This window comes from Taudactylus pleione, unplaced genomic scaffold (assembly GCF_031769625.1).
Source record: "Taudactylus pleione unplaced genomic scaffold, aTauple2 ptg000727l, whole genome shotgun sequence".
Lineage (NCBI taxonomy): Eukaryota > Metazoa > Chordata > Amphibia > Anura > Myobatrachidae > Taudactylus > Taudactylus pleione.
The window spans coordinates 526,546-536,124 of NW_028285129.1; positions in this window are offsets into that span (position 1 = coordinate 526,546).

The following is a 9,579-nucleotide window of genomic DNA, read 5'->3' on the forward strand; positions in this document are numbered from 1 at the left end:
ATCCTTTAACAAAGTCCACAGAGGTTACTATTGGGCCTTTGCATACCAGGCATTCTTTTCTCCTGGCTGCTGCGGCTCCTACTAACCTTCTGGGTAGAGACTTGTTATGTAAGATGGGATGTGTTATATATTGCACCTCTGATGGTGTATTTTTAGACATCCCAGAGAGAGTTGCACATGAGGTGCGGGATATGTTGGACACTCCCCAAAGGATAAGGTATCACTCTACTAGTTTAAATGAAAATCCATCTCAGATAAATGAAATGTTGTCCCTAATTCCAGATTCCCTTTGGACTAAAGATGGACAGGACACTGGATTAATGGCAAACATAAGTCCCGTAATGGTAAACTTAACAAGCGGTAGGCAAGCTCCAAAAATTCCCCAGTACCCACTTAAACAGGAGGTAGAATTAGGGGTTTATCCAATAATTGAGCGATTATTGCAACAGGGAATTTTAGTTCGTACAGCTAGTGTAGCCAACAGTCCCATCTTTCCAGTGAAGAAGAGTGGTGGGAGGGGCTATAGGCTAGTACAAGACCTTAGAGGTGTTAATAAGGTAGTAGAGAGCCAATTCCCTGTAGTGCCAAATCCAGCTGTCATTCTGATGCAGATCCCACCAAATGCAACCCATTTCACTGTCATTGACCTCTGTTCTGCTTTCTTCTCTGTGCTTCTCCATCCCGACTGTCAGTATCTATTCGCATTTACATACAGAGGTGTACAATACACATGTGTGGGGAGTGGGAGCAGGGTTAGGGGTAGTACAGTTTGTGTGGGAAGTGGCAGCAGGATTAGGGGTAGTATACTGTATGCGGGGAGTGGGAGCAGGGTTAGGGGTATTGTAGTGTGTGTGGGGAGTGGCAGCAAGGTTGTCGGTAGTGTAGTTTGTGCGGGGAGTGGGAGCAGGGTTAGGGGTAGTGTAGTGTATGCGGGGAGTGGGAGCAGGGTTAGGGGTAGTGTATTGTGTTCGGTGAGTGGGAGCAGGGTTAGGGGTAGTGTATTGTGTGCGGGGGATTGGGAGCATGGTTAGGGGTAGTGTAGCTTGTGCGGGGAGTGGGAGCAAGGTTAGGGGTAGTGTATTGTGTGCTGGGAGTGGGAGCAGGGTTAGGGGTAGTGTAGTGTGTGTGGGGAGTGGGAGTAGGGTTAGGGGTAGTGTAGTGTGTGCGGTGAGCGGGAGCAAGGATGGGGGATGTGTAGTGTGTGCGGGGAGTGGGAGAAGGGTTAGGGGTAGTGTAGTGTGTGCGGGGAGCGGCAGCAGGGTTAGGGGTAGTGTAGTGTGTGTGGGGAGAGGAAGCAGGGTTAGGGGTAGTGTAGTGTGTGCAGGGAGCGGCAGCAGGGTTAGGGGTAGTGTAGTGCGTGTGGGGAGTGGGAGCAGGGTTAGGGGTAGTGTAGGGTGTGCGGGGAGTGGGAGTAGGGTTAGGGGTTTTGTAGTGTGTGTGGGGAGTGGCAGCAAGGTTGTCGGTAGTCTAGTTTGTGCGGGGAGTGGGAGCAGGGTTAGGGGAAGTGTAGTATGTGCGGGGAGTGGGATCAGGGTTAGGGGTAGTGTAGTATGAGCGGGGAGTGGGAGCAGGGTTAGGGGTAGTGTAGTTTTCTTCTCTGTGCTTCTCCATCCCGACTGTCAGTATCTATTCGCATTTACATACAGAGGTGTACAATACACATGTGTGGGGAGTGGGAGCAGGGTTAGGGGTAGTGCAGTTTGTGTGGGGAGTGGCAGCAGGATTAGGGGTAGTATACTGTATGCGGGGAGTGGGAGCAGGGTTAGGGGTATTGTAGTGTGTGTGGGGAGTGGCAGCAAGGTTGTCGGTAGTGTAGTTTGTGCGGGGAGTGGGAGCAGGGTTAGGGGTAGTGTAGTGTGTGCGGGGAGTGGGAGCAGGGTTAGGGGTAGTGTATTGTGTTCGTGGAGTGGGAGCAGGGTTAGGGGTAGTGTATTGTGTGCGGGGGATTGGGAGCATGGTTAGGGGTAGGGTAGCTTGTGCGGGGAGTGGGAGCAAGGTTAGGGGTAGTGTATTGTGTGCTGGGAGTGGGAGCAGGGTTATGGGTAGTGTAGTGTGTGTGGGGAGTGGGAGTAGGGTTAGGGGTAGTGTAGTGTGTGCGGTGAGCGGGAGCAAGGATGGGGGATGTGTAGTGTGTGCGGGGAGTGGGAGAAGGGTTAGGGGTAGTGTAGTGTGTGCGGGGAGCGGCAGCAGGGTTAGGGGTAGTGTAGTGTGTGTGGGGAGAGGAAGCAGGGTTAAGGGTAGAGTAGTGTGTGCAGGGAGCGGCAGCAGGGTTAGGGGTAGTGTAGTGCGTGTGGGGAGTGGGAGCAGGGTTAGGGGTAGTGTAGGGTGTGCGGGGAGTGGGAGTAGGGTTAGGGGTATTGTAGTGTGTGTGGGGAGTGGCAGCAAGGTTGTCGGTAGTCTAGTTTGTGCGGGGAGTGGGAGCAGGGTTAGGGGAAGTGTAGTATGTGCGGGGAGTGGGATCAGGGTTAGGGGTAGTGTAGTATGAGCAGGGAGTGGGAGCAGGGTTAGGGGTAGTGTAGTTTTTGCAGTGAGCGGCAGCAGGGGTAGGGGTAGTGTAGTGTTTGCGGGGAGTATGAGCAGAGTTAGGGGTAGTGTAGTGTGTGAGGGGAGTGGGATCAGGTTTAGGGGTAGTGTATTGTGTGCAGGGGATTGGGAGCATGGTTAGGGGTAGTGTAGTGTGTGCGTGGAGTGGGAGCAGGGTTAGGGGTAGTGTAGTGTGTGTGGGGAGAGGGAGCAGGGTTAGGGGTAGTGTAGTGCATGTGGGGAGTGGGAGCAGGGTTAGGGGTAGTGTAGTGTGTGCGGGGAGCGGCATCAGGGTTAGGGGTAGTGTAGTGCGTGTGGGGAGTGGGAGCAGGGTTAGGGGTAGTGTAGGGTGTGCGGGGAGTGGGAGCAGGGTTAGGGGTATTGTAGTGTGTGTGGGGAGTGGCAGCAAGGTTGTCGGTAGTCTAGTTTGTGCGGGGAGTGGGAGCAGGGATAGGGGAAGTGTAGTGTGTGCGGGGAGTGGGAGCAGGGTTAGGGGTAGTGTAGTGTGTTCAGTGAGCGGAGGCAGGGTTAGGGGTAGTGTAGTGTGTGCGGGGAGTGGGAGCAGGGTTAGGGGTAGTGTAGTATGTGCGGGGAGTGGGAGCAGGGTTGGGGGTAGTGTAGTGTGTGCAGTGAGCGGCAGCATGGTTAGGGGTAGTGTAGTGTGCGCGGGGAGTGGGAGCAGGGTTAGGGGTAGGGCAGTGTGTAAGGGGAGTGGGAGCAGGTTTAGGGGTAGTGTAGTGTGTGTGGGGAGCGGCAGCAGGGTTAGGGGTAGTGTATTGTGTGCAGGGAATTGGGAGCATGGTTAGGGGTAGCGTAGTGTGTGCGTGGAGTGGGAGCAGGGTTAGGGGTAGTGTATTGTGTGCTGGGAGTGGGAGCAGGGTTAGGGGTAGTGTAGTGTGTGTGGAGAGTGGGAGTAGGGCTAGGGGTAGTGTGTGCGGGGAGCGGAGGCATGGTTGGGGGATGTGTATTGTGTGCGTGAAGTAGCAGCAGGGCTAGGGGTAGTTTAATGTGTGCTGGGAGCGGCAGCATGTTAGGGGTAGTGTAGTGTGTGTGGGGAGAGGGAGCAGGATTAGGGGTAGTGTAGTGTGTGCGGGGAGCGGCATCAGGGTTAGGGGTAGTGTAGTGTGTGTGGGGAGTGGGAGCAGTGTTAGGGGTAGTGTAGTGTGTGCTGGGAGCGGCATCAGGGTTAGGGGTAGTGTAGTGCGTGTGGGGAGTGGGAGCAGGGTTAGGGGTAGTGTAGGGTGTGCGGGGAGTGGGAGTAGGGTTAGGGGTATTGTAGTGTGTGTGGGGAGTGGCAGCAAGGTTGTCGGTAGTCTAGTTTGTGCGGGGAGTGGGAGCAGGGTTAGGGGAAGTGTAGTGTGTGCGGGGAGTGGGAGCAGGGTTAGGGGTAGTGTAGTGTGTGCAGTGAGCGGCAGCAGGGATAGGGGTAGTGTAGTGTGTGCGGGGAGTGGGAGCAGGGTTAGGGGTAGTGTAGTAAGTGCAGGGAGTGGGAGCAGGGTTGGGGGTAGTGTAGCGTGTGCAGTGAGCGGCAGCATGGTTAGGGGTAGTGTAGTGTGCGCGGGGAGTGGGAGCAGGGTTAGGGGTAGTGCAGTGTGTAAGGGGAGTGGGAGCAGGTTTAGGGGTAGTGTAGTGTGTGTGGGGAGCGGCAGCAGGGTTAGGGGTAGTGTATTGTGTGCAGGGGATTGGGAGCATGGTTAGGGGTAGTGTAGTGTGTGCGTGGAGTGGGAGCAGGGTTAGGGGTAGTGTATTGTGTGCTGGGAGTGGGAGCAGGGTTAGGGGTAGTGTAGTGTGTGTGGGGAGTGGGAGTAGGGCTAGTGGTAGTGTGTGCGGGGAGCGGAGGCATGGTTGGGGGATGTGTATTGTGTGTGTGAAGTAGCAGCAGGGCTTGGGGTAGTTTAATGTGTGCTGGGAGCGGGAGCATGTTAGGGGTAGTGTAGTGTGTGTGGAGAGGGAGCAGGGTTAGGGGTAGTGTAGTGTGTGCAGGGAGCGGCAGCAGGTTTAGGGGTGGAGTGGGAGCAGGGTTAGGGGTAGTGGAGGGTGTGCGGGGAGAGGGAGTAGGGTTAGGGGTATTGTAGTGTGTGTGGGGAGTGGCAGCAAGGTTGTCGGTAGTGTAGTTTGTGCGGGGAGTGGGAGCAGGGTTAAGGGAAGTGTAGTGTGTGAGGGGAGTGGGAGCAGGGTTAGGGGTAGTGTAGTGTGTGCGGGGAGCGGCAGCAGGGTTAGGGGTAGTGTAGTGTGTGTGGGGAGAGGAAGCAGGGTTAGGGGTAGTGTAGTGTGTGCAGGGAGCGGCATCAGGGTTAGGGGTAGTGTAGTGCGTGTGAGGAGTGGGAGCAGCGTTAGGGGTAGTGTAGGGTGTCTGGGGAGTGGGAGTAGGGTTAGGGGTATTGTAGTGTGTGTGGGGAGTTGCAGCAAGGTTGTCGGTAGTCTAGTTTGTGCGGGGAGTGGGAGCAGGGTTAGAGGAAGTGTAGTGTGTGCGGGGAGTGGGAGCAGGGTTAGGGGTAGTGTAGTATGAGTGGGGAGTGGGAGCAGGGTTAGGGGTAGTGTAGTGTTTGCAGTGAGCGGCAGCAGGGTTAGGGGTAGTATAGTGTGTGCGGGAAGCAGCAGCAGGGCTAGGGATAGTTTAGTGTGTGCTGGGAGCGGGAGCATGTTAGGGGTAGTGTAGTGGTAGTGTAGTGCGTGTGGGGAGTGGGAGCAGGGTTAGGGGTAGTGTAGTGTGTGCAAGTAGCGGAAGCAGGGTTAGGGGTAGTGTAGTGCGTGTGGGGAATGGGATCAGGGTTAGGGGTAGTGTAGGGTGTGTGGGGAGTGGGATCAGGGTTAGGGGTAGTGCAGGGTGTGTGGGGAGTGGGAGCAGGGTTAGGGGTAGTGCAGTTTGTGTGGGGAGTGGCAGCAGGGTTAGGGGTATTGTAGTGTGTGTGGGGACGGGCAGCAAGGTTGTCGGTAGTGTAGTTTGTGCGGGGAGTGGGAGCAGGGTTAGGGGTAGTGTAGTGTGTCCGGGGAGTGGGAGCAGGGTTAGGGGTAGTGTATTGTGTGCAGGGGATTGGGAGCATGGTTAGGGGTAGTGTAGCTTGTGCAGGGAGTGGGAGCAGGGTTAAGGGTAGTGTATTGTGTGCTGGGAGAGGGAGCAGGGTTAGGGGTAGTGTAGTGTGTGTGGGGAGTGGGAGTAGGGTTAGGGGTAGTGTTGTGTGCGCGGTGAGCGGGAGCAAGGATGGGGATGTGTAGTGTGTGCGGGGAGTGGGAGAAGGGTTAGGGGTAGTGTAGTGTGTGCAGGGAGCGGCAGCAGGGTTAGGGGTAGTGTAGTGTGTGTGGGGAGAGGAAGCAGGGTTAGGGGTAGTGTAGTGTGTGCAGGGAGCGGCAGCAGGGTTAGGGGTAGTGTAGTGCGTGTGGGGAGTGGGAGCAGGGTTAGGGGTAGTGTAGGGTGTGCGGGGAGTGGGAGTAGGGTTAGGGGTATTGTAGTGTGTGTGGGGAGTGGCAGCAAGGTTGTCGGTAGTCTAGTTTGTGCGGGGAGTGGGAGCAGGGTTAGGGGAAGTGTAGTATGTGCGGGGAGTGGGATCAGAGTTAGGGGTAGTGTAGTATGAGCGGTGAGTGGGAGCAGGTTTAGGGGTAGTGTAGTGTTTGCAGTGAGTGGCAGCAGGGGTAGGGGTAGTGTAGTGTTTGCGGGGAGTGGGAGCAGAGTTAGGGGTAGTGTAGTGTGTGAGGGGAGTGGGATCAGGTTTAGGGGTAGTGTATTGTGTGCAGGGGATTGGGAGCATGGTTAATGGTAGTGTAGTGTGTGCGTGGAGTGGGAGCAGGGTTAGGGGTAGTGTAGTGTGTGTGGGGAGAGGGAGCAGGGTTAGGGGTAGTGTAGTGCATGTGGGGAGTGGGAGCAGGGTTAGGGGTAGTGTAGTGTGTGCGGGGAGCGGCATCAGGGATAGGGGTAGTGTAGTGCGTGTGGGGAGTGGGAGCAGGGTTAGGGGTAGTGTAGGGTGTGCGGGGAGTGGGAGCAGGGTTAGGGGTATTGTAGTGTGTGTGGGGAGTGGCAGCAAGGTTGTCGGTAGTCTAGTTTGCGCGGGGAGTGGGAGCAGGGTTAGGGGAAGTGTAGTGTGTGCGGGGAGTGGGAGCAGGGTTAGGGGTAGTGTAGTGTGTGCAGTGCGCGGCAGCAGGGTTAGGGGTAGTGTAGTGTGTGCGGGGAGTGGGAGCAGGGTTAGGGGTAGTGTAGTATGTGCGGGGAGTGGGAGCAGGGTTGGGGGTAGTGTAGTGTGTGCAGTGAGCGGCAGCATGGTTAGGGGTAGTGTAGTGTGCGTGGGGAGTGGGAGCAGGGTTAGGGGTAGGGCAGTGTGTAAGGGGAGTGGGAGCAGGTTTAGGGGTAGTGTAGTGTGTGTGGGGAGCGGCAGCAGGGTTAGGGGTAGTGTATTGTGTGCAGGGGATTGGGAGCATGGTTAGGGGTAGTGTAGTGTGTGCGTGGAGTGGGAGCAGGGTTAGGGGTAGTGTATTGTGTGCTGGGAGTGGGAGCAGGGTTAGGGGTAGTGTAGTGTGTGTGGGGAGTGGGAGTAGGGCTAGGGGTAGTGTGTGCGGGGAGCGGAGGCATGGTTGGGGGATGTGTATTGTGTGTGTGAAGTAGCAGCAGGGCTAGGGGTAGTTTAATGTGTGCTGGGAGCAGGAGCATGTTAGGGGTAGTGTAGTGTGTGTGGGGAGTGGGAGCAGGATTAGGTGTAGTGTAGTGTGTTTGGGGAATGGGAGCAGGGTCATGGGTAGTGTAGTGTGTGTGGAGAGGGAGCAGGGTTAGGGGTAGTGTAGTGTGTGCAGGGAGCGGCAGCAGGTTTAGGGGTGGAGTGGGAGCTGGGTTAGGGGTAGTGTAGGGTGTGCGGGGAGAGGGAGTAGGGTTAGGGGTATTGTAGTGTGTGTGGGGAGTGGCAGCAAGGTTGTCGGTAGTGTAGTTTGTGCGGGGAGTGGGAGCAGGGTTAAGGGAAGAGTAGTGTGTGAGGGGAGTGGGAGCAGGGTTAGGGGTAGTGTAGTGTGTGCGGGGAGCGGCAGCAAGGTTAGGGGTAGTGTAGTGTGTGTGGGGAGAGGAAGCAGGGTTAGGGGTAGTGTAGTGTGTGCAGGGAGCGGCATCAGGGTTAGGGGTAGTGTAGTGCGTGTGAGGAGTGGGAGCAGCGTTAGGGGTAGTGTAGGGTGTCTGGGGAGTGGGATTAGGGTTAGGGGTATTGTAGTGTGTGTGGGGAGTGGCAGCAAGGTTGTCGGTAGTCTAGTTTGTGCGGGGAGTGGGAGCAGGGTTAGAGGAAGTGTAGTGTGTGCGGGGAGTGGGAGCAGGGTTAGGGGTAGTGTAGTATGAGCGGGGAGTGGGAGCAGGGTTAGGGGTAGTGTAGTGTTTGCAGTGAGCGGCACCGGTGTTAGGGGTAGTGTAGTGTGTGCGGGAAGCAGCAGCAGGGCTAGGGATAGTTTAGTGTGTGCTGGGAGCGGGAGCATGTTAGGGGTAGTGTAGTGGTAGTGTAGTGCGTGTGGGGAGTGGGAGCAGGGTTAGGGGTAGTGTAGTGTGTGCAAGTAGCGGAAGCAGGGTTAGGGGTAGTGTAGTGCGTGTGGGGAATGGGATCAGGGTTAGGGGTAGTGTAGGGTGTGTGGGGAGTGGGATCAGGGTTAAGGGTAGTGTAGGGTGTGTGGGGAGTGGGAGCAGGGTTAGGGGTAGTGCAGTTTGTGTGGGGAGTGGCAGCAGGATTAGGGGTAGTATACTGTGTGCGGGGAGTGGGAGCAGGGTTAGGGGTATTGTAGTGTGTGTGGGGACTGGCAGCAAGGTTGTCGGTAGTGTAGTTTGTGCGGGGAGTGGGAGCAGGGTTAGGGGTAGTGTAGTGTGTGCGGGGAGTGGGAGCAGGGTTAGGGGTAGTGTATTGTGTTCGGGGAGTGGGAGCAGGGTTAGGGGTAGTGTATTGTGTGCGGGGGATTGGGAGCATGGTTAGGGGTAGTGTAGCTTGTGCGGGGAGTGGGAGCAGGGTTAGGGGTAGTGTATTGTGTGCTGGGAGTGGGAGCAAGGATGGGGGATGTGTAGTGTGTGCGGGGAGTGGGAGAAGGGTTAGGGGTAGTGTAGTGTGTGCAGGGAGCGGCAGCAGGGTTAGGGGTAGTGTAGTGTGTGTGGGGAGAGGAAGCAGGGTTAGGGGTAGTGTAGTGTGTGCAGGGAGCGGCAGCAGGGTTAGGGTAGTGTAGTGCGTGTGGGGAGTGGGAGCAAGGTTAGGGGTAGTGTAGCGTGTGCAGTGAGCGGCAGCAGGGTTAGGGGTAGTGTAGTATGTGCAGGGAGTGGGAGCAGGGTTAGGGGTAGTGTAGTGTGTGTGTGGAGTGGGAGCAGGGTTAGGGGTAGTGTATTGTGTGCTGGGAGTGGGAGCAGGGTCAGGGATAGTGTAGTGTGCGGGGGGAGAGGGAGCAGGGTTAGGGGTAGTGTAGTGCGTGTGGGGAGTGGGAGCAGGGTTAGGGGTAGTGTAGTGTGTGCGGGGAGCGGCAGCAGGGTTAGGGGTAGTGTAGTGCGTGTGGGGAGTGGGAGCAGGGTTAGGGGTAGTGTAGGGGGTGCTGGGAGTGGGAGTAGGGTTAGGGGTATTGTAGTGTGTGTGGGGAGTGGCAGCAAGGTTGTCGGTAGTCTAGTTTGTGCGGGGAGTGGGAGCAGGGTTAGGGGAAGTGTAGTGTGTGCGGGGAGTGGGAGCAGGGTTAGGGGTAGTGTAGTGTGTGCAGTGAGCGGCAGCAGGGTTAGGGGTAGTGTAGTGTGTGTGGGGAGTGGGATCAGGGTTAGGGGTAGTGTAGTGTGTGCAGTGAGCTGCAGCAGGGTTAGGGGTAGTGTAGTGTGTGCGGGGAGTGGGAGCAGGGTTAGGGGTAGTGTGCAGTGTGTGAGGGGAGCGGGAGCAGGTTTAGGGGTAGTGTAGTGTGTGTGGGGAGCGGCAGCAGGGTTAGGGGTAGTGTATTGTGTTTGGGGAGTGGGAGCAGGGTTAGGGGTAGTGTATTGTGTGCAGGGGATTGGGAGCAGGGTTAGGGGTAGTGTATTGTGTGCTGGGAGCAGCAGCATGGTTAGGAGTAGTGTAGTGTGTGCGGGGAGTGGGAGCAGGGTTA